Source organism: Carlito syrichta, unplaced genomic scaffold (genome assembly GCF_000164805.1).
Source record: "Carlito syrichta isolate Samal-C Ts95f unplaced genomic scaffold, Tarsius_syrichta-2.0.1 Scaffold311939, whole genome shotgun sequence".
Classification (NCBI taxonomy): Eukaryota; Metazoa; Chordata; class Mammalia; order Primates; family Tarsiidae; genus Carlito; species Carlito syrichta.
This window is the reverse complement of record NW_007256035.1, coordinates 145,850-170,268: the sequence shown is the minus strand read 5'-3', so window position 1 is coordinate 170,268 and position 24,419 is coordinate 145,850. Positions and strand designations below refer to the sequence as shown.

The 24,419-nt window shown below is 35.0% G+C and overlaps 1 protein-coding gene across 6 annotated transcripts in view; it reads right to left on the bottom strand.

Annotated features, from left to right (window-relative positions):
• CDC42BPA (CDC42 binding protein kinase alpha) overlaps positions 1–24,419 on the bottom strand; it is a 338,092-nt gene that overhangs the window by 228,368 nt on the left and 85,305 nt on the right. The gene's annotated exons all lie outside the window — the stretch shown is intronic.

Here is a 24,419-nt window from a genome sequence, read left to right as displayed (position 1 = left end):
TTTTTCATACCACATACTCTTACAACACACTATGCCACAAGAACCCCCAATCCACACACACATACATGTACATACACACAACTAGAAAGCAATTAATACTAATAGTTTTACAAAAACTGTACACTTCATACATCTCTTCCAACAAAAAGGAACAGATATTTCTGTTTTATATTTCAGTTATGGATAAAAAATTGTCAAATACAAATAAATAAGATCTCATTTGCATCCTTAAAAACTGATTACATTTCTTTTACTATCTCTTTGCTTCGATTTGACTAGACAATCTCTAACAGTCCTTCTAGCCCACCCACTGAATTTGCTATACAGGTAAGGCTAACCTACAAAAGAGGAAGACAAAGGTTCAGTGAGGATGTTTCCAGCTTCAGGAGGCAGGGAAAGGGAAACAAATACTACTGTAATATACAGAGGGAGAGGACAAACTATATGAAGCAGATGTTCAAATAGTCCAAAGGGATATTTGCAAAAATGGAGAACCGGCTTAAACTCAAATGTCAAATCTAAAAATAATTATAGTAATGAATAGCAAATGTGCATATCAAATTCATTTAATAATTTATATCTGGATCCAACTGCAATAAAAGTAATATGGTCATATAATTATAAGTGTATAATACCGAACATTTCTTGATAACTATCATAAATGGTTATAATGACTGTGATTACAGTTTTTCATCAATTAAAATGGTCAGAAAGAAAATATCTCAATTTCAAATGTGATCACTTTAGTCTTTAGTCATATCTAGATATGAGAAATAATAGACCAGTTAAATTGCTCTCCCAGTTGGCTCATACTTAAAGAAACAGGCTCTCTAATAAAGAGCAAGGAAATACTTGAAACACTGCTTCACTACAATCTCTGAAAGGGTGAAAACACAGTTGAGCTACTCTGTAGCCTCTAAATCAAACCTCGGACAATTATGAGTGCACAGGGACAGAAGGACAGGATCATTCAACTACACAACCCTACATGTACAACAGGGAAAAGACACAGAATGCTATCACTTACACCCTCTCTTATCCTGATATAGGGAAGAACAGCTGAAAGACTCCAAATGTATGTACCGCCCCTTCCTACGGTCACAAAGTGAGAAAAGTACTCCTCATACTGTATGACTCACCAGTTTTCTATATGTATGAGTATATAAATATCTAATGATAACTACAAGTAATAGCAGTGGCAGTAGTAGTACCCACCAATACAAACTGCATGTGTTCTACACGCCAGGAACTCTGCTTAAAGTTTTACACAATCCCTTATATGCAATTCTAAAAGACAAAAAGGTTTTTGTAATTCATTTGGCAGCATGCACTGACACCAGACTATGAATAGTCTTTCTTAATCTCAGTGTAAAAACAAACATGCCTCACTGCAGGAACACAGGTGTATTTGTTTCTGGGGTGCTACTGCGAACCACAATGGGATTACTATGTAATCAAGTACATGTACTGAATTATTTTCCTAAAATTCAAAAAATACTGGAACCAAAACAACCTCTGAATTATACAGCTGTACACCAGGAATAATGATGATGATGCCTAGTACCACTTAACTAGTACTCACTGTGGCTATTTAGGGGAGTGGTGATAGCATGAACTCTGGAGACAGACTATTTGGGTTTGAATCTTGGTTTTGTCATTAGCTGTATAACTCTCTGCAAAAAAACTTAACCTTTCAATACTTCGGTCTCATCAATATAATCAGTTAATAGTACTTACCTTATACAGTTGTGGTAAAGATTAACAGTACAAATATAAAGTGCTTACAACAGGGTCTGGTGCTTAGTGAGCATTCAGTAAACATTAGCTATTATCATATATCAGGCACTGTACTAAGCACATCATAGCTTAATCTCTTAACTGCCATTTGCACTTAATATGTGACAGACAGCATAACTCTCAATTTCTTCAATTTCTTTCACTAAAAAAAGAAACTCTCATCTCTTCAATTTCTAATTTTCTATAATTTTATACCTATAACATATAATTACATAGAAATATAGATAAACATAGCCTCAACTGAATATATATACAAATAAGAACTAAGTCACAATATTCACCATAGTGTGATTTTCAATAGTAAATTATCGGAACTAATTCCTAATTACTGGAACTAATGTTCTAATATGAGAATATTGTTGGAACTAAGATTTTAAATGATGAAGTTGACTAAATATATCACAGAATGACAGAAAATTATTCACATGGTTGAAAAACACTATAGGTAAAAGTTCACAGTATACTGCTAAGTGAAACAAAAAAGTTTATTGAAATTTGTATACTGTGATTTTTTTCAATATATACACTATAAATTTCCTTATGTGCATTGAGAAGGATAAGCACCAGAATATTAAAAGATCAGTTATTTCTAGGCAATGTGATTTCTACTTGCTTTTCTACATTTTCTATATAAAACATGTAAAATTTGAAGCATGAAATGAGATAGTACAGGATACCACACCTCATACTGGTCATAAAATGACCACTAATTATTGAGGTATTGTAGAATGACTGACAAGGGTCCAAATGTACCCATTCTACACATCTGTGTGGTAATCAGGAATGCCATGCTGTTGTAGAGTGAAAAACATTCTTAAAGCTGTAAAGACAAGAGTTTCATGAGCTGCCTAAAAACTTTCCTGGAATAAGGTGAGTGTGATGTAATATAAGTCAGTTTGGAAATATTCTTATATTATCAAATTGATAATATGATGAAAAACGAATATGAAGCTTACAAAAGTAATAAAATAAAATAAAAAGTTGATCTTGCTCCTTTAACACGACATATCATTTTCATAATCATTTAAATGTAGAAGAAAATTCAGAAAAAGAGGATCCTCTTAAAACCCTAACTTCAAGTCCTTTATTTTCAAGAACCATAGCTAACATATATAAAAGCATAGTAAGTTAAAATGTTATTCAAAACAAAAAGTACATTTAGTATGAACTTAGAAGATAAACACAGAACAAAAATATATATTTTAAAACACAAGAGATATCTTGAAAGACGTCATAGTAAAAAGACTATGATGTGAGAAAAACTGCCAGCACTACAGAAATATTCAGTATGTTACAAATGTATAAATCACTTCTTAAATATAACTTAAGGATCATCATTTGTAGCTACAACCTATAATGTAAGAATGAATACAGTATACTAAGTAGGAATTCAATACCCAGGAAACAAGTGCTACGGAGTTCTAGTAAATATAGTGGTATATCAAGAATTCACCATACCTCCTCTGTTTCCATCTAGTCTAAGCTACCATCATATCTTATCTCAGTTGTCCTACCTGACCTCTCTACTTCTGCCCTCATCCCCATAATCTATTCTCAACACTGTAGCCACAGCAACCCTGTTTAAATGAAGCTCAGATCATGACACTCCTCTGCTCCACAATTTCCAACGGCTTCCCATCTCCCTTCAAGCAAAAGTCAAAGTCCTTACTAAAACTTAAAGGCCAAACTGTTCTGATCATCCATCCTCTCCAACCTCTTACTGCTCCAGTCATAATGTTCACTTTGCTCAATCCTGACTCAGGGCTTTTGCACTTGTTTTCCCTAGGCCTGAAATGCTCTAATTCTACCCCTATAGAGCCACATGGCTTAATTCTCACTCTCTTGTTAAAATATCACTCTGCCCCTTGACACTTTCTTACCGATTTCTTTGTTTCCTTGTCCCATTAGTTCTTGTCATTATTTCGTGAACTATATATTTTCTTAATGTATTTTGTTTATTGTTTGCTTCATTCACAAGAACAGCCGTCCCCACAACCTTTTTGGCATCAGGAAGCAGTTTCATGGAAGGCAGTTTTTCCACAGACCGGGGGGGCGGGGGGGGGCGAAGGAAGATCATCAGGCATTAGATTCACATAAGGAGCGTGTGCAACCTAGATCCCTCACACGTGCAGTTCACAATAGGGTTCATGTACCTATGAGAATCTAATGCTACCGCTGATCTGACAGAAGACGAATCTCTGCTTTCCTGCAGCTCACCTTCTGCTATAAGGCCCAGTTCCTAACAGACTATGGACCAGGGTTGTTCCACAGCCTGGGGGTTGGGGAGCCCTGCACTAGAATATAAGCGCCATAAAGAGTTGGGGTTTTTTTCTTATTATTATTTGTTCACCAGTACATGCCCAGTGCTTGGGAATCAATAGGTACTCAATAAAGATTTGTTGAGTAAATGATGAATGATTTGCAATCTATAGGGATATATACACAGAAAGGTGTAAGGCATCAATAGTCTCAGCTACATGTGTATAACTACACTGACACTGAAACTCAAAAGTAAGGTATTATGATAAAGAGATACAACTGTATATTTTACAACTTATTAAGTATATATCAGCTTATTCCAGCTCATTCGGCTCTTTGAAAAGGCTTCAAAGTCTCAAATTCACAACTTAGCTTTCATTATCTTTTGTCTTTTGCTGTTTACTACTTATTGTTTCATGTCTTTGTAGCCTTTTTATTTCTCCTATATAACAACTACCATCATTTATGAGTAATAACAATAAAATAACAAAAGCAATTCTTATTTATAGAAAGCTTACTCTGTGCCTAGCACTGGGTTAAGCACATTATATATATTACCTCATTTAATCCTTACACCAACCTAAAGTAAGTTCTACAAACCTCACTAAAGAAATTAATAAACTAACATTTGCAGAAGGTAATTAACTTACTCATAGTCACACAATTAATAAGTAATAGAACTAGGATGTATACCCTGGCTATCTGATTACAGAACTAGTGTACTTTATTGTTACAAGTATTGTATATTTCTAAAGATCCTGAAGACTTCCTCCCTTTCATCATGCCTACAATTTTTATACCTATTGACATGTTAATGGTGATCTTTATAATGTGTGGTAATCACTGTATTTGTGTTTTTAAAAACTGTCCCATGAGTGATCATTTATGTTCAAAATATTTATTTAAAATGGGGAGAAAATACTAAGTATCTTTAATAAGCAAACTAAAAAACTGCAAAGAGTTTACAAAACAATTAGAGATGTCCTCTTGATGGATACACGAATTATATATACAGCAGCAATAGTAAAAATATTTTTAAATTAGTACAGCATGGGCAACAACCAATGAGAACAGACACTGGTATAAAATACAGTATACCCACACCAGTGTGCCCCTAGGGACTGAAGACTAGCATCATCAAAGGTGAATCATGCAGTAGAACTTCAAACTTCTTTTACTCTTCCACGAATACCAGGAGAACCAGAGTAAAAGAATTTTTAAAGAAGAATGAATGGTTAAAGGTAATTCTCCTTTCAGACCCTAGAACTAGATTATGCAGACACATAAGGGTCTAATTATAGTAATGAGAGGAAGCAAGCTAATTAAAAGCTTTTGACACCTGAAGCAGGGGTAGCAGGCCAAAGCAGCAAGCTTTCACAACAAGCTCTGAAGCCCAGAAGCCTTGAAGCTGCCGGAGCAAGGCTGGAGCAGGCAGAAGCGGTGAGCCACCAGGAAACTGTGGACAGGCAGCACCCAGGGCGTAAGTTAAAGGTTTTCCTGAAAGCAAAAAGGAAAACCCAGCGTTAAGTTAAGCAGTAACTAACAGCAATTGAGTTGTAGAGAGAAAGTTCTTAACTCATTGAGCTGCTGAATTTCAATTCTATCTTGCTCATCGTTTCCCATGATGTATGCATTTCTTGTAGGAGTTATGTAAATTATGCTTTTATTTTTGTTTGCTTGTTTGCTTGCTTAAAGAAAAAGCATAACTGATAGAAATGTTCCTATCAGATATTCATGCCAGTGAGCCTATCCACTGGGTCTAAATACCTATTTACAAACTCCTGGTAGAAGAAAAAAGCTCAGAGGAAATAATTATCTCTTTGGGGTCTTTGCATTTCTAAGCCTATTAGTTGGTAAACACCAGGGTATGTAAGCCCAGAGATGTTTTAATCAGGAATGAATAAGCAGTAAAGCTCATAAATGCAGTCAATACTACTTTTCTATACAAAATTAACTGACTTAACACAGCAAATTATCAGCAAACTGCTGTTTTCATTTTATGTACTTTAATCAATATATAAAGAATCAATACCAAAAGAAAAAGAAAAAAGAAGACACCTCACACTAAGTCTTAAATATCATCAGTCATGGATTAAGTGTTCTTACTTGATCTCACAGGTCTAAATGGCACTGGCCTGTGATCAGGCAAGAATTATTCTTAGTCAACTGTCTGCTGGACTACTGTCTGCTGCTAACATCTCTCCAGCCCTGCACCCCACTTTTCAATTCTTCCAAGCATTAGGACTATAGAACAAAACCCGGTTGTCCATAACTGTCTGCCTCACTTATTCTAATAAATAACTGCAAGTAATTTTCGAATTCCCTGTTCCTTTTTTTTTGGTCACTTTTATGAAATAAATCTATCTACCTAATCTATCCATCCTCTTTAAGTATTTTATTATTGGTTCCTTTTTTCCCCAAAGTTCAATCTCAGCTGAGCCCTCAAATCTACCTGTAGTCCTGACATTAATTAATGCTGCCATTCACAACAGACCTTTGTAGTCTTCTAAAAGTCCTGAGACACCCAGCCTCCACCATCTATCCCACACCTGTCCTATCCACCCTTCATGCCTGTCCTGTCCACAACTAACGATCTGGTAACTTACTTCATAGAAAATAAATCCTTCACATTCCCTCAGGCCTTATTTAAATGTTTCATTTCCACACATCCTTACCTCTTTTCCTTTTGAACCCAAAAAACAGCTGTCCCTACCACTTTTCAGGCTTATAGTATAATTTGTGATCTTGATCCCCAGCCCTCTCCTTCCTTCCTTTCTTGCTCGTTTCATTATAGATTTCTTTCCTACCTTCAAATCCCACCACCCCTTTCTCCTGACTCCTGGAAATCAATGGAAAACTTTCCCAAGACCATCCTCCATCCAAGAACAAAAAATAAAATAAAATAAAATAAAACAAAACCTTTACCACCACTCTACCTTCCCCTCAAGGAACTGATGTCACATGCCTTTCCATAAAACATCATTTCTCCTCAGAGCACATTTTGAAAGAATATTATTTGCTCGCTTTTCACACTTATTTATCATTTCTTTGCTTCCTGTCTTCTCTCAATCACCTATTTCAATCTACTTTCCATTTCACTCTACAGAACTGAAATTATTCTCTCAAAGAGTGACTTTCTAATTTCCAAGTAAAATATCTTATTCTCAATTTCCATCTGCTTTAGCCTCTCTTCATTACTAGACCCTGATGACACATGCTTTCCTAATTTTTCTTCTTCTGTAACCCCATTAAATATTGTTCCCCAAGGATTTCCCACTCTACCCTTTTACATCTTCTCTCCTTACTGACTTATATTATCTATTCCAAAAGTTTCAATTAATTACTCCTATGCTGATGACTCATTAATCCTCTCTTAATATCTAGACCCACATTTCTAGTTGTCTACTAGTCACCTCTCTTGAATGTTTAGCAAATGTCTTATATTTAAGAAGTCGAAACTTGTATACCAAACTCATTTATTTAAACTGTAAACCTCGATCATCTATGAATTTTACCTTTAACTCATCACTAACATCCAAAGTTGATTTCTTCCAATCAGTTTCTCCTTTCCCTCTACCGCTGACCTAGTTCAAGTCCTCATTATTTCAACTGAAAAATGATAATAGGTTCCTTTTTGACCACCTTACTACATGCCAGACATGTACTACTGAGACTACAGAGTTGAATAAAAAAGTTTACTAAGGCTCAGAACACAAACCCCAAAATGAAGGCCTTTAGCAGCCTCCAAGGCAAAGTTTTTCTCAGACCTTCTCCTGCCTTCCTCTCAGTCCCATTCTCCCCCGAAGCTAGCCATAGAAATTAGAATCCCTATTCCCCAAAGCAGGTCACAGGAACCAGAACACTTTTTCCCCAAAGTCAGTCATAAAACCTAAAAATATTACTATAATTTCCCCTCTGCTTTTTTGTGTAAAAACTGGCCATAAAGAATTATCTGGCCTTGCTTGTATGTAGGTCAAAAGACCCTTCATCATTCCAGGGAGGGGCCTGCCCAACACCCAGAAGGAACAAATGCATGCTGAGAGAGGCCAAGAAAAATCTAGACAGACAAGCCTTGCTGGGTTTCCCCACTCAATCCATTAACATTAGATAATAATCCTTTTGCCCAATCATATTTCTACATAGATGTCCATACTTTTGAACTTAAGCATAAAAATGAGCAATTTCCCATATATCTTTGGGTCTTCATTCCAAAAGCTTCAGTGCATATATGTTAAATAACGTTATATGCCCTTTCTCCTATAAATCTGCCTTTTGGAAGTTGATTTTTCAGCAAACTTTCAGAGAGCCAAGGGTTTCCCTTGGTCCCACAAGTTCATCCCTCAAAAATCTCACAGTCCAGTGTGGAAAACATACTTAAATGGTAGTACATAGACAGTACTAAGACAGTACTACATGAAAAGGAGAGATAAAAATTAAGGTCCTATAAAAAGCAAAGAAGAGAAATTTCTGACACAAACATGGGAATGGAGGAGATGAGCATGTAATATGTGAATTATGTATGTTACAGTTTCTTGAAAGAGAGAACTGACACCTGAGTTTTTTATAGCTCCAGAAAAAGAGGGCTGAAACAGATGTGATTGGAGAGAGGGATGTCTTGAGGAGTGGGAACATGAACAAGAAACAAGAAATAGTCTGTAGGGGAGAGGAGTAAAGATGTGCAGGGACACTAAGCAGTTTTTCTTTTCTAGGAATATAAAGAGCACGGCAAGGAGTAGCAGAAATGATGCCCTTTAAAGGGTCCAAAAGTAGAGAAGCTTGTATGTCATGTTAATAAACTACAAACTTTAAAATGTAAATAATAGGAAACCATTCTTCATAGATGGTTATAGCTAGATCACCCTAACAACTCTGAGGAGATTGTTTTTGAGGCAGGGAAAGAAATTAGAAAGTTACAGCAGGAGCTGAGGTAAGAGGATCTTAACTAGGAAAGAGAGAGGAAATTCCCCTGGTACTGAGGATATAAATGTTGATGACTGATGAGATATGGGGGCCAGAGAGTGAGAAATCTAGGACTGTTCTACCTTTCTTCTCTTCTCTATCCAATCCTTCCTCTACACTATCAAAAGTATTATCTTTCATAAGAGATCTAATTATATCAACTACAGACGGTTTCTGACTTACAATAACTCAACTTCGAATTTTTCAACTTTACGAATGGTGCAAAAAGGACACACATTCAAAAGAAAATTATATGACACCCTTTTTTGTTTTTTAGTGCAGGCAAGGTCTCACTTTGTCACCCAGGCTACAGAGCAGTGGCATGATCACAACTCACCACAGCCCCAACCTCCTGGGCTAGGTGGTCCTTCTACCTCAGCCCCCTGAGCAGCTGGGACTACAGGCACACACCACCACGCCTGGCTAATTTTTTTTTTTAATTTTAGCATCAGGAAATATACATGCAAATTCATTACATGGAAAGATTGTGTAGTGGTGGGCATTGAGTCTCAGGTGGCCCTTTCCCCAGATAATAAACATTGTACCCCATGAAGTTTATGAACCCTAACCTTCCTCCCCACTTACTGGAGCCCCAGTGTCTATTGTTTCCATCTTTGTGACTATTAACTTCCCACATGAGTGAGAACATGCATGGGTTTCTGTTTCTGAGTCGGTTTGCTTGGGATGATGATCTCTAGCTCCATTCATGTTGCTATAAAGGACATGATTTCATTCTGTTTTATGACTGTGTAGTATTCCATGGTGTATAGATATCACATTTTCATTATCCACTGATTAGTTGATGGGCATTTAAGCTTATTCCACATCTTTGCAATTGTGAATTGTGCTGTAATGAACATGCAGGTGCTGGTGTCTTTGTTACATAACAGCCTGTTCCTTAAGGTAGATACCTACTATTGGGATTGCTGGATCAAATGATAGATCTATTTTTAGTTCTCTGAGTAATCTCCATACCACTTCCATAGAGGTTGTACTAACTTACACTCCCATCAACAGTGTACAAGTATTCCCTTTTCTCTGTATCCTGCCAGCATCTATTTTATTTTATTTTATTTTATTTTATTTTTTAATAATGGTCATTCTGTTATGAGTTTTGGGTGGACATTCATGTGGAAGCCTGGCATATTGCACTTGTTAAAGAGCTCTAGTGCCACCTCTATGGAAAACAGTGTGGCAATTCCTAAAAGATCTAAAAATAGACCTTCCATATGATCCAGTAATCCCCCTTCCGGGAATATACCCCGAGGAACTCAAATCACTCTGTGAAAAGATACCTACACACACGTTTATTGCAGCATTATTCACAATAGCAAAAACATGAAACCAACTGTACTGCCCATCTAAAGTGAACTGGATTTTTAAAATGTGGTACATATACATGATGGAATATTGTGCAGCCATAAAGGAGGACAAATTTATAAACTTTGCAGCAACTTGGATGGATTTAGAATCTATAATACTAGATGATTTATCATAGAAACAAAGAACTGAGTACCACATGTTCTCACTCATAAGCAGACCCTGAACAGCTATCATAATATTGCAAGAAGAGGTTAGCAGTAGAGGGAAACTGCCAGAGAAGGGAGAGGGAGCACACTTATCAATAAGGTTATCTGATCTCAAACGAAGTGAAGTGGGGACCAAAGGGAGGCCCAAACTTACCTGTACAATGACAATTTGTATACTTAACCCTGAATTGTACCCATCTTTAAAATAAAAATTTTAAAAATATTTAATAATAATGGCCATTTTGACTGGTATAAGGTGATATCTCATTATGATTTTAATTTGCATTTCCCTGAATATTAGTAACATTGAGCAATTTTTCAAATGTTTGTTGGCCATTTGTATATCTTCTATAAGAGATGTCTACTCATGTACTTTGCATACTTTTTAATAGAGTTATTTGCTTTTTTCTTGCTAATTTATTTGAGTTCTTTGTAGGTAATGAATATTGGTCTTTTGTCAGATGTATAGTTTGCAAGTATCTTCTCCCATCTTATCAGTTGCCTGTTTGCACTGTTAATTATTTATTTTGCTGTGGAAAAGCTTTTTAGTTTAATTAAGTTCCACTTACATATTTTTGTTTTTGTTGCATTTGCTTTGGGGGTTTTAGACATAAATTATTTGTCTAGGCCAATATCCAGAAGAGATTTTCCTGGCTTTTACTCTGGGATTTTTTTGGTTTCATGTCTGACTTTTAAGTCTTTAATCCATCTTGAGTTAATTTTTTAATATGGTAACAGATAGAGATCAAGTTTCATTCTTCTGCGTGTAGCTATTCAAATTTCTCAGCACCATTTGTTGAATCAAATGTCCTTTTGCCAGTGCATGTTTTTGTCAGCTTTGTCAAAGATCAGTTGGCTGTAGGTATTTGGGTTAACTTATAAATTCTCTATTCTCTTCTATTGGTCCATGTGTCTGTTCTGGTACCAGTGCCATGCTTTTTCGGTTACTACAGTCTGTAGCATAATTTAAAATCAGGCTAATGTGATATCTCCAGCTTTGTTCTTTTTGCTTGGGATTGTTTTGGCTATTCTGGCTCTTTTTGATTCCATATGAATTTTAAAAATGTTTTTTCTAATTCTGTAAAAAATGATGTTGGTTATTTGATAGGAATTGCATTGAATCTGTAGATTACATTGGGTAATATGGTGATTTTAATAATGTTCATTATTCCAATCCATGAGCATGGGTGTTTCTCCATTTGTTTGTGTCCTCTGCAATTTCTTCCATCAGAAATTTGTAGTTCTCCTTGTAAAGATCTTTCACCTCCTTGGTTAAATATATCCCTAGGTATTTTAGATTTTTCACTGCTATTATAAATGGAATTAAGTTCTTGATTTGATTCTCAGCTTGGTCACTACTGGTGTATAGCAGTGCTAGTGATTTGTGTGTGTTGATTTTGCATCCTGGAACTTTACTGAATTAATTTATCAAACCTAGGAATCTTTTGAAGGAATCTTTGGGGTTCTCTAGATATAAGATCATATTGTTGGCATGCGGAGATAGTTTGATTTCTTGTTTTCCAATTTGGATATGCTTTATTTCTTTTTTTGCCTGACCTCTGGCTAGGACTTCCACTACTATGCTGAATGATAGTGGTGAAAGTGAGCATCATTTCCTTGTTCCAGTTCTGAAAGGGAATGTGTTCAACTTTCTTCTGTTCAGGATGACTTTGGTTGTGGGTTTGTCATATACAGCTTTTGCTATTTTGAGAAATGTTCCCTATATACCTGCTTTGCTAAGGATTTTTATCATGAAGGAAGCTTCTTCTGCATCTGTTTAAATGATCATATGGTTTTTGGTTTTAATTCTGTTTATGTAGTGAATCACATTTATTAACTTGCATATATTGAACCATCCTTGCATCCCTGGGATAAAATCCACTTGGTTGTGGTGTATTTTTTTTTGTTTTATGTGCTATTGAATTTGGCTTACTAATATTTTGTTGAGGATTTTTGTGTCTATGTTAATAAGGGATACACTGTTCTTTAGTTTTCTTTTTTCACTGTGCCTTTTCCTGGGTTTGATATCAGAGTGATACTGGCCTTGTAGAATGAGTTAGGGTGAATTCCTTCCTTTTCAATCTTATGGAAAAGCATCAGTAAAATTGGTACCAGTTGCTCTTTGAAGGTCTGGGAGAATTCAGCTGTGAGTCCATCAGGTTCTGGACTTCCAATTATTACTCATTATTGGTCTGTTCAAGATTTCTATTACTTCCTGATTCAAGGTTGAGGGTTGTATATTTCCAAGAATTTATCCATTTCCTCTAGATTGTCTAGTTTGTTTGCACAGAGATGTTAGTAATAGTCTTAGATAACCATTTGAATTTCTGTTGTATTGGTTGTAATGTCTCCGTTTTCATTTCTGATTGAGCTAAGTTGAGATTTCTCTTTTTTTTTTTTTTTTTTTTTTTTTTGAGAAAGCAGGATTTCCTGAGAGGACCAAAAAGCTCCCACAGTGGGAGGGGACCTGAAGGGGTTGGCCATCTTCCTTTCTTAATTAATGTGGCTAGTGGTCTATCAATTTTGTTTATCTTTTGAAAGAACCAACTTTTTGTTTCATTGATCCTTTGCATTCTTTTTTTTAACTTCAATTTGATTTAGTCCTGCTCTGATAGTCATTATATCTTTTCTTCTGCTAGCTTTGGGTTTGGTTTGTTCATGTTTTGCTAGTTCCTTGAGGTAAAATGTTAGGTTGTCAAGATGTGATCTTTCAGTCTTGTTAATATAGGCCTTAAGCACTACAAATTCTCCTCTGAGATAGCTTTTGCTATGTCTCAAAAGTTTTGATAACTTGTTTCAAAGAATTTTTCAATGTCCATGTTGATTTCATTGTTGAAATCAAGCAAACTGATTAATTTGCATATCTTTGGTTTGGCGAGTTCTTCTTGGAGTTAATTTCTAGTTTTATTCCATTGTTGCCTCAGATGGTGCCTGATATGATTTTGAATTTTTTTTAATTTATTGAGATTTGACTTGTGTGGCATATCTTGAAGAATGCTCCATATATGCTGATGAGATAAATGTGTATTCTACAGTTTGGAGATTAAATGTTCTGTAGATGTCTGTTAGTTCCATTTCCTCTAGAGTCCCGTTTTACTCCAATGTTTCTTTGTTGACTTTTAAAATTTATTTTCTGTGTTGTGCTGGTGTTTCACAAGCCTATGTTACTTTATGATTTTCAGTGTTGTTGTTTTTGGTGTATTTCAATGTTTTGTTTCATTATTCAGGACTCCTTTGAATATTTCTTGTAGAGTCCCAACTAATTTTTTGATTATTTGTAAAGACAAGGTCTCACTATGTTATCCAGGCTGGTCTCAAACTCCTCACCTCAAAGAATCCTTTCACCTCAGCCTCCCAAAGTATTGGGATTACAAGCCTGAACCACCATTCCTGGCTCCTAAATGCATTTTTAAAAATTTAGTTATTCAAGGTGATTTTAATATTTAAAACAATGATTGTATTCACAATAGTCATTAAATAAAAGCGAAACTTGTATGAATATCTCATCAGATGCAGAAACAGCATCTAGAAACCACTTAAATATGTATCAGTAGTAAAATAGATAAATCTGTTGTAGTTTATTAACACAGTGAAGTATTATTCAGCAATAAAAATGAGCAAACTAGTGTTACATATAAGGAATAAACACACAAAGATAATGATGATTAAAAGAAACCAGACACAAAAGAATTCATGGTACTTAATTACATTTATAAAAAGTGAAAAACAAATGAACTATAATGTTTAGACTACTTATTTAGGTGTTAAAACTATAAAGACAAAAATGTGATTATATAAGCATGAAGATAATGATTACCTTTAGAAAGAGCTATAGGAGGTGGTAATTGGGAAGGGGCAGCTTCTGGGTTGCTGACTGTGTTCTATTTCTTGACATGCATGGTAACCATTTAGTTGTACTAAATGCATTTTTAACTTAAGATATTTTCAACTTAAAATGGGTTTACCAGAATTAACTCTTTTGAATGTCAAGAGTATCTGTACTCTGATTAATTTTTTTTAAGTTTTTTTGTGTTTTTATTTATTTATATAGGTTTTTATTTTCTGCTTATTGACATTATATTGAACTTTCATTCCTTTGCTATTATTAACTTAATATTATTAACATTAAGTTCCTTAGCATAGCATACCAAGTTATTCATTGCTTTGCCCAAGTGACCCTTTAAATTCTCATCTTTTTTCACCACCAACAAAAATCCTATATTACAGTCACAAAATCACTCACTGTTCCTAAATTTAAAAAAATGTACTTAAAAGAAAATAAATAACTCTCTTGATTCAAGTAGAATATGTTACAGAAAACTTATAAAACTGAAGTTTAAAAATAGCCACAGATAACATTATTTCAGATTAAGAAGCTAATCTGAAAACATATCACCTTTTCTGTCTTTTCAACTGACAGGTCCTTTTCCAGAAATTTATTCTTAGAAAAGCATTTGAAATGCAGTGAAAGCATCAGGTACAAGAACACTTTAGAAAGCATTTATAATATGAAAAAAATAAAACATTACTTCATTCATTTTACAAAAAAGTATTGAGTACCTGCTATGTACAAGACACTGCTGTAGTTCTGGGAAACTACAGTGAGCAGACAGAGGGAAAAAAATCCTTCTATTCATAGAGCATACATTCTGGCTTAACAGTAAGGAAATGGTTAAATTATAGAACATTCACATAGTGGACTTTTATGAAACCACCAAAAACCATATTTACAAAGAAATATTTAAATGCATGAGAAAAACACAACGTATCTGATAAGAAAATCTCATTAGACATTAATGTTTATAAAACTGTCCCAATTTTATTACCTATAAATAAAAATAAAATCGGAAAAAATGCCTCAAAATTACAGAAGATTTCAATGCTGTATACCTCTCCCTTTTGCTGACCTTAATCAAGGGCATGAAAATTACTAAATTATAGTAGACGATTAATAAGTATAATTTTAATTAGTCAAATAAGGGAAGCATGCAAAAAAAAAAAGAACTTCAGTTTTCTACGTCTGTAACTCCTAATAAGGAAAATAATTACATTTAAAAGTACTGTACTAAGTACTGAATATAATGAATAAGAGAAATTCACTCCCTGACCACACAGAGTTTATAGTCTACTGGTGAAGACAAACATTAAACTCATGAATAAGGAATTTAATAGTTTCAAGTATAAATGCTAGGAAGAAGTTGTATAGGTGTCCTCATTCTTCCCATTGGGAAGATAAAAATATCATTTATCTTTATTCCTATTTTTCCAAATTTACTCATTCCTTGATTTCATTCATATAGTTAGTGCTTTCACTGATTTCTTTCTTCCATCAATTCCTTCACTGATTTCCAAATATGGAATAATTTTAAATAAATAACAGGTGATGACAAATACATTTTGTCAAGCGAGGTAGACCTCTAATCTCCTTAAAAACACAATGACCATTAACACTGGTCTTACATATAATGCATTAGTCATTTCAAAGTATCTGAAGGAATTGTATCAAAAGAGATGAATGCTTGAGTAAATTCATTCTCCTCTACTTCCCTTTTCTGTAAAATGTATCCTGCTACAGTCTTCTTTCTAGAGTTCAAGTTATAAATGAATGGAAATACTCTGCCTTCGAGGAAGAAAGGTTCTATCCTCTCTATTAGACTGAAGAGGCAAATGTTGAAAAAGAAAGGTGAATAATTTTCTTTCACTTCTGTTCCTATGATAAACTCAGATGGATTAGAACTCAAGACGTGTCCTCTAACAACTGGCCTGGATGCCCATGTTTCAATATCACTCTCACTTCCACTAGTCAAGTGGGTTTGTAAGCCTCGCTGTAAATCTCAAGTCAGATAGCTGAATATATGCAGTTTGAGTCTATTTTGAGATCCACAATTGAGAACCAAGCTTTGCATCTAGAAGAAAATAGCTGAAAAGTCTCCAGTTTGGCAGCAAGTTCTAGACTTGATCCATTTCAACAGGAAATCCTGATAACTCTGAACGTGATCTAGCTTCAATATAACAGTTAAAACCCAGAAGCAAAAAGAAGACAGTAATCTGAACCTCACCTCTGCACATAGCTCAAAGAAGATGTAATTATATTATAGCCCCAAAATCAAAAATATCAAAAACATCCAAGATCTAGGGTACAAAGAATGAAAACATTTATGAATGATATGTAGAGGTAGAAACAGAAAGAATTTGGAGGTCTCAAAGGATGGAAACACTTAAGAAGTATAAAAAATTTAGCAGTGAAGACCAGCCAAGAAATAGTCAATCACTGCAGAATAAAAGCTAGGAACATTGACTTTTGTTGATGTTTCTGTTTAAGCTAATATTTAGATAGTCTAAATACACAGTTTTAAGGCAAACTAGGCATCCTCACCTACGTCTCTCTCACCTTCAATCTAATGAAATGACAGAAAATGTAAGTCACATAAAATAACAAACCATAGTAACACTGGAAAATTATCAGCTGATGAGATATTTTAAAGAATTCCTGAAATCTAAACTGAATATAATGGGGTTAGATGGAGAGACAAGAATAGAGAAACCACAGCCAAAACTATAGGGTTAGATGGAGAAATAAGAAGGGAGAAACCACAGTCCAACCATACTACAGAATAAAATTAATGCACATTTAAGAGGAATTACATAGAGAGTTAATGCTCAAAATCAATAAACTCAAAGAGTAAGGAGAGCTCATAGGGAAACTGTCAATGTACAGAGCCCAAATTTTATCATTTTTGGTAAAAAATATAATTGTTTACCTAAAAATGTATACAATAATAAGTGAAAACAAGAGTACTTGAAACAACAAGGTAATCTGGTAAGGTAGCTGGTAACAAAAAATAATTATTATTAGTGAACTAGGATAAAGAAACAACTTTCACATTTTTCAAAGAAAAATAATAAAGAATACAGTAGTAGAAAATATCCCCCCAATAGTCACACCCCCCCACCAAAAAAAAAAATCTAATATGGAACATAAGAAATGAGTAAGCCGGGCTCGGTGGCTCAGACTGTAATCCCGCGCCTTTGGGAGGCTGGGGTGAGTGGAATGCCTGAGCCCGTGGGTTTGAGACCCGCCTAGGCAACTTGGCGAGACCTCATCTCTACAATAAATCAAAAATTTGCCAGGCGTGGTAGTGCGCGCCTGTAGTTCCAGCTACTTGGAAGGCTGAGGCGGAAGGATCGCCGGGGCCCAGCAGGTCGAGGCTGCAGTGGCCGGGAGCGGCCACTGCACTCCAGTCTGGGCGACAGAGTGAGACTCCAACTCAAAAAAAAAAAAAAGAGTAAAAACTGCCCACCTCTCTTCTCGAAAATTATAAATCATACTGTAATCCAAAGAACACTAGGCATCAATTTTCATTTAATTACTCTCTAAAATATATTACCCCAATAAAAATAACACTTTTTAAAATAGACGTGTTTAGTCTAATGGAATTCATATAGAAAAATAAAGATTTCTATTTCTGGCAGTATGGAAATAGATACTGTAAATGACTTTCCTAGATATCATAAATGTGAGAAACTGTTAAAACGACCTTTTGAACACACTTCTGAGCTGGCATGAAAGAAATTGGAACAGCTTCAAAATTAGTGCAGCTAGGAATATTAAAGGATAAGCAAGCACCATGGTTGGATTTCACTCTGATGGTTTCTGCAAAACTTTGGAGACTCTGAATGTTCACTTCAGTGATTTTATAAAACAGGTAGAGTCCAGAACTAAAGGCTAGACAACATACAAGGTAGAAACATAATAGGAAAGCATAATAAAGACTGTCCCAAAACTAACATGTAGATTTACAATAGGTCCATATTTTTAAAAAAATCAATTGCATTTCTATACACCAGTAAATGGTAAATGCTCCATGTGTACTAAACAAGAAATAAGTAGTCCTCAGTTATTGAGTATAATGTTTTGCATCACTTATGCTAATTTAACTCACTGTTTGCATATTTGATTCCCTATTGGTTTTTGTCTACCTGTTCTATCAGTTATTAAAACAGATGTGTTTAAATCTCCCACTATGAAACTAATATGTCTACCCAAGAAGGAACCAGAAAAATAATCCTGGCAATATAAAAAAAAGCAGAATTAACCAATATAAATTAACAGAATTAACTAACCCCATTATATATTTTTGTGGGTGTTCCTCAACACTCACAAAAGACCACAATAACTCTTCAGCAATGGACCCTAACCAAAATGAAATATTTGAAATTCCAGATGTGGAATTCAAAAGGTTGGTCATAAAATTGTTCAATGATATGCAAGAAAAACATGAAAATTAACTTGAAGAAATTTTTTAAAAACTGTCAGGACATAAATGAAAAAATTTATCCAAAGAGAAAGACACTTTAAAATAACACACATAGCTGGGCGTGCTGGTTCAAACCTGTAATCCCAGTACTTTTGGAGGCCCAGGTGAGGAGATTGCCTAAGCCTACGGTTTTGAGAACAGCCTGGGCAACTTGGCAAGACCTCATCTCTACAACAAATCAAAAACTTAGCTGAACGTGGTAGCACATGCCTGTAGTTCTGGCTACATAGAAGGTTGAGACAGAAGGATCACCTGAGCCCAGCACATCAACATTGGGGTGGCCGTGAGCATGCCACTGCACTCCAGCCTGGGTGACGGAGTGAGACTCCAACTCACACACACACACACACACACACACACACACACACACACACACACACACACACACACACACACACCCCCACACCCAAGTTGAACTACTGGAAATAAAAGAGTCATTGAGGAAAGTACAAAAACAGTAGAAAGTTTTCACAATCAACTAAACTAGGAGGAGAAAAGATCTCAGAACTTGCAGACAAGGCTTTTAATTAACCCAACCACACAACAATAAAGAAAACAGAATCAAGAGAATGGAACAAAATCTCCCAGAAATGTGGAATTATGAAAAACATTCAAACCTAAGAATCATAGATATTCCTCAGGAAGAAAAGAAAGCAACAGGTTTGGAAAACATATTTGAGGGAATAATTGAGGAAAACTTCCCTGGCCTTGCCAGAAATTTAAACATACAAATACAAAGATTAAACATTCAAATACAAGAAGACCAAAGAACCTCTGGAAGATTAAATGCAAGAAGGTTATCCCCAAGACATACAACCATCAAGTTTGCAACATAAATTTGAAGGAAATAATTTTAAGACCAGTGAGACAAAAACATCAAACTTACAAAGGTAAACGTATCAGACCAACAGCAGACTACTCAATAGAAACCTTACAAGCAGAAGGGATCGGGGCCCTATATTCAATCTCCTCAAACAGAATAACAATCACCCAAGAATTCTGTATCCCACAAAACTAAGTTTCATAAATGAAAGAGAAATTAAGTATTTCTCAGACAAGAAAAAGCTGAGAGAATCTATCACCACTAGGCTGGCTCTACAAGAAATACTCAAACAAGTTCTAAATTTTGAAACAAAAGGTTGAAATACACTGGTAGAAAAACACTGGAAATCATAAAACTCACAGGGTTTATATAACACCAACACAATAAAGACAGAAAAAAAGTAACCAGTAACAGCCAACAGGATGAATGTAACATTGCCTTACATATCATTATTAACCTTGAATATAGCTGTCTCACATACCAATTAAAAGATACAGATTGGCAGAATGGATTTTAAAAAACACACACACAATCCAAGCATCTGCTGCCTTCAAGAGACCCACTTAACACTGAAAGATTGTTATATAATCAAAATAAAAGAGTGGAAAAAAATATTCCACACAAATGGAAACCAAAAATGAACAGGAATAGCCATTCTCAAATCATATAAAACAGACTTTAAGTTAACAACAGTAGGAAAAGAAAAAGGTTATTATATAATGATAAAGGAATCAATCAAAGAAAAAGATATAACAATTTTAAACATATATACACCAAACACCAGAGCTCCCAGCTTTACAAAACAAATTCTACTAAGAAAAGAGATAGATAGCAGTGCAATAATAGCGGGAGAAGTGGGTCTTCAACAATCCACTGACAGCAAAAAACAGATCATTAAAGCAGGAAGTCAGCAAAGAAACATTGAAGGTAAACTAGAGCCTGCAGTAAATGAACCTAAAAGACAGCTACAGAAATCCTACCCCAAAAATACAGAATACACATTTTTGTCATCAGCACATGAAAATTTCTCCAAATAGACCATATGATAGGCCATAAATCAAGTCTTAATAAATTCAAAAAAACCTAAATCATATCAAGCACCATCTCAGACCACAATGGAATAAAACTAGAAATTAACTCCAAGAACTCACAAAACCAAACAAATACATGGGAATTAAGCAATCTGCTCCTGAATGATCTTTGAGTCAACAATGAAGTCAAGACGGAAATTTGAAAAATTCCTTGAAATGAATGACAACAACACAAGTTATCAAAACCTCTGGGACACAGCCAAAACTGTACTCAGAGGAAAATTTATAGTGCTTATGGCTTAAATTTAAAAGACTGAAAGATCACATATTGACAACCTAATATCACACTCAAAGAACTAGACAAACACAAACAAACCAACTCCAAAGCTAACAGTAGAAAATAAATAACAAAGAACAGAACTCAATGAAATGAAAATAAACAACCAAAAAAACACAAAGGATCAGTGAAACAAAAAGTTGGTTCTTTCAAAAGATAACCAAAATGGGTAGAACATTAGCTAGATTAATTAAGAAATGAATAGAGAAGATTCAAATTAGCTCAATCAGAAATGAAAATGGAGACATTGCAGCGTAAAAGATTATCCAAGATTATTATCAACATCTCTATGCAAACAAACTAGACCATCTAAAGGAAATGAATAAATTCTTAGAAACATACAACTCCTCAATCTTAAAGCAGGAAGAAATAGAAACCTTGAACATACCAATAACAAGTAGCGAGACTGAAACAGTAATTAGAAGTCTTCCAACAAAAAAAAAAAGTCCAAGACCTGGCAGACTTACCACTGAATTCTATCAAACTTTCAATTAAGAGCTAGTACCAATTTTACTGAAGCTATTTATTCCATAAGATTGAAAAGGAGGGAATTTACCCTAACACGTTCTATAAAGCCAGTATCCCCTTAAAACCAGAGCCAGGAAAACACACAACAAAAAAAAGAAGGTGAGACCTCATCTCTGCAATAAATCAAAAAAATTAGCAAGGCATGGTAGTGAGAACCTGTAGTTCCGGCTACTTGGAAGGCTGAGGCAGAAGTGTGGCCTGAGCTCAGTAGGTCAAGGCTGGGGTGGCCTTCAGCAAGCCATTGCACTCCAGCCTGGGCGACAGAGTGAGACTCCAACTCCAAAAAAAGAAAAAAAAACTGCAAACAAAAATTGCTGATGAGCATACACAACACAAAATCCTCAACAAAGTTATTTCAAGGTGAATTTAACAGCACATTAAATAAACACACACACACACATACACACACACACACACACACACAACCAAGTGGGTTTTATCCCAGCAATACAAGGGTGGTTCAACATACCCAAGTCAAATGTGATCCACAACATAAAGATAATTAAAAACAAAAATCATACGACCAATTCATAGATACAGAAAAAGCATTTGGTAAAATCCAATATTCTTTCATGATAAAACTCTCAGCAAAATAGGCATAGAGGAAATCTTGCTGAAAATAATAAAAGCCATTTATGACAAACTCAACTAATATCATCCTAAATGGAGATAAGCTGAATACATTCCCCCTCAAACTGTAACAATACAAGAATGCCCACTGTCACTACTACTCTTCAACATATTACTAGAAGTTCCAGGCAGAGTAAACAGAAAAGAGAAAGAAAGAAAGAGTATCCAAATTAGAAAAGAAGAAATCAAACTATCTCTGTATGCCAACCATACAATCTTATACCTAGAGAACCCTAAAGACTCATCCAAAAGACTCCTGGGCTTGATAAATGAATTCAGTAAAGTCTCAGGATACAACTTAACAAATTAATAGCACTGAAATATACCAACAGTGACCAAGCTGAGATTCAAATCAAGAACTTAATTCTGTTTACAAGAGCAACCAAAAAGCTAAAATATCTAAAAATATATTTAACTAAGGAGGTAAAAGACCTCTCCAAGGAAAACTACAAAACAATGATGAAATAAACTGTAAAAGACACAAACAAACAAAAAAATCCCATGCTCATGGACTGGGAAAATCAATATTGTTAAAATGACCATATTACCCAAAGTAATCTACAGATTCAGTGCAATTTTTATCAAACAACCATCGTCATTTTTCACATAATTTTTTAAAAATCCTAAAATTCATATGGAACCAAAAAAGAGACAGAAGGAATCAAAGGAATCCTAAGCAAAAAACAAAGTTGGAGGCATCACATTACCTGACTTCAAATTATACTATAAAGCTGTAGTAACCAAAACAGCACGGCACTGGCAAAAGAGCAAACACAAGGACCAATAGAACAAAATAGAGAATCCAGAAATAAACTCAAATACCTAATACCAACTGATCTTTGACGAAGCAGATATAAAATACATAATGGGGAGAGGACACCCTATTCAACAATGGTGCTTGGAAAATCAAATAGATACATGCAGAAAAATGAAACTAGATCCCTATCTGCTACCATATACAAAAATTAACTTAAGATGTATTAAAGACTTATATGTCAGAACTGAAACCACAAAAATCCTAGAAGCAAACCTAAGAAAAACTCTTCTGAACATTGAGCTAGGTAAAGAATTTATGGCTAAAACCACAAAAGCAAATGAAACACACTCACACAAAATTAATGAAGCCAGGCACAGTGAATGGCTCATGTCTATAATCCCAGCACTTTGGAGGACTGAAGCAAGAGAACTGCTTGTGCCCAGGATTTTGAGAACAGTCTGGGCAACACAGCAAGATCATGCCTCTTCACAAATAAAAAAATTAGCTGGGCATGGTGACATGTGCCTGTAGTCCCAGTTACTGAGAAGGATGAAGCAAAGGGATCACCCAACGCCAGAAGGTCAATGCTGCAATGAGCCGTAATCGTGCCACTGCACTCCAGCCTGGGTGACGGAGTGAAATACTGATTCTAAATAAATAAGTAGTGTGCTACTGCACTCCAATATGGGCGACAAAGTGAGACACTGGCAATAAATAAATAAATAAATAAATAAATAAATATCATGCCACCACACTTCAGTCCAGAAAACAGAGGGAGACCCTTCACTCTAAATAAATAAATAAATAGGACTAAATTATACTAAAATGTCTCTTCACAGAAAAAGAAATCAACAGTTCAGAATAGGAGAAGATATTCTCAAACTACACCTCTGACAAAGAACTAATATCCAGAATCTACAAAGAACTAAAAAAAATCAGCAAGAAAAAGCAAATGACCCTATTAAAAGTGGGCAAATGACATAAACAAATATCTCTCAAAAGATATACAAATGGTTAACAAACATGAAAAAAATGTTCAACATCACTAATCATCAGAGAAATGCATATTAAAACCACAACGAGATACCACCTTATGACAGAACAGCCATTACTAAAAAATTAAAAAAAAATTTTTTTAAGATGTTGGTAAATTCAGTGAAAAGGGAATGCTTATACACTGTTGGTAGGAGTGCAAATTAGTACAACCTCTATGGAAATCAGTATGGAAATTTCTCAAGAAACTAAAAGTAGATCTACCATTCGATCCAGCAATCCCACGACTATGTATCTATCGAAAGAAAGAGTTCGTTATACAAAAAAAGACACCTGCATTCATGTTTATCACAGCACAATTCACAACTGCAATGATGTGGAATCAACCTAAATGCCTATCAACTGATCGGTGGATAATGAAAACACAAACACACAAGAGGGAACCCCCCAAAAAACCA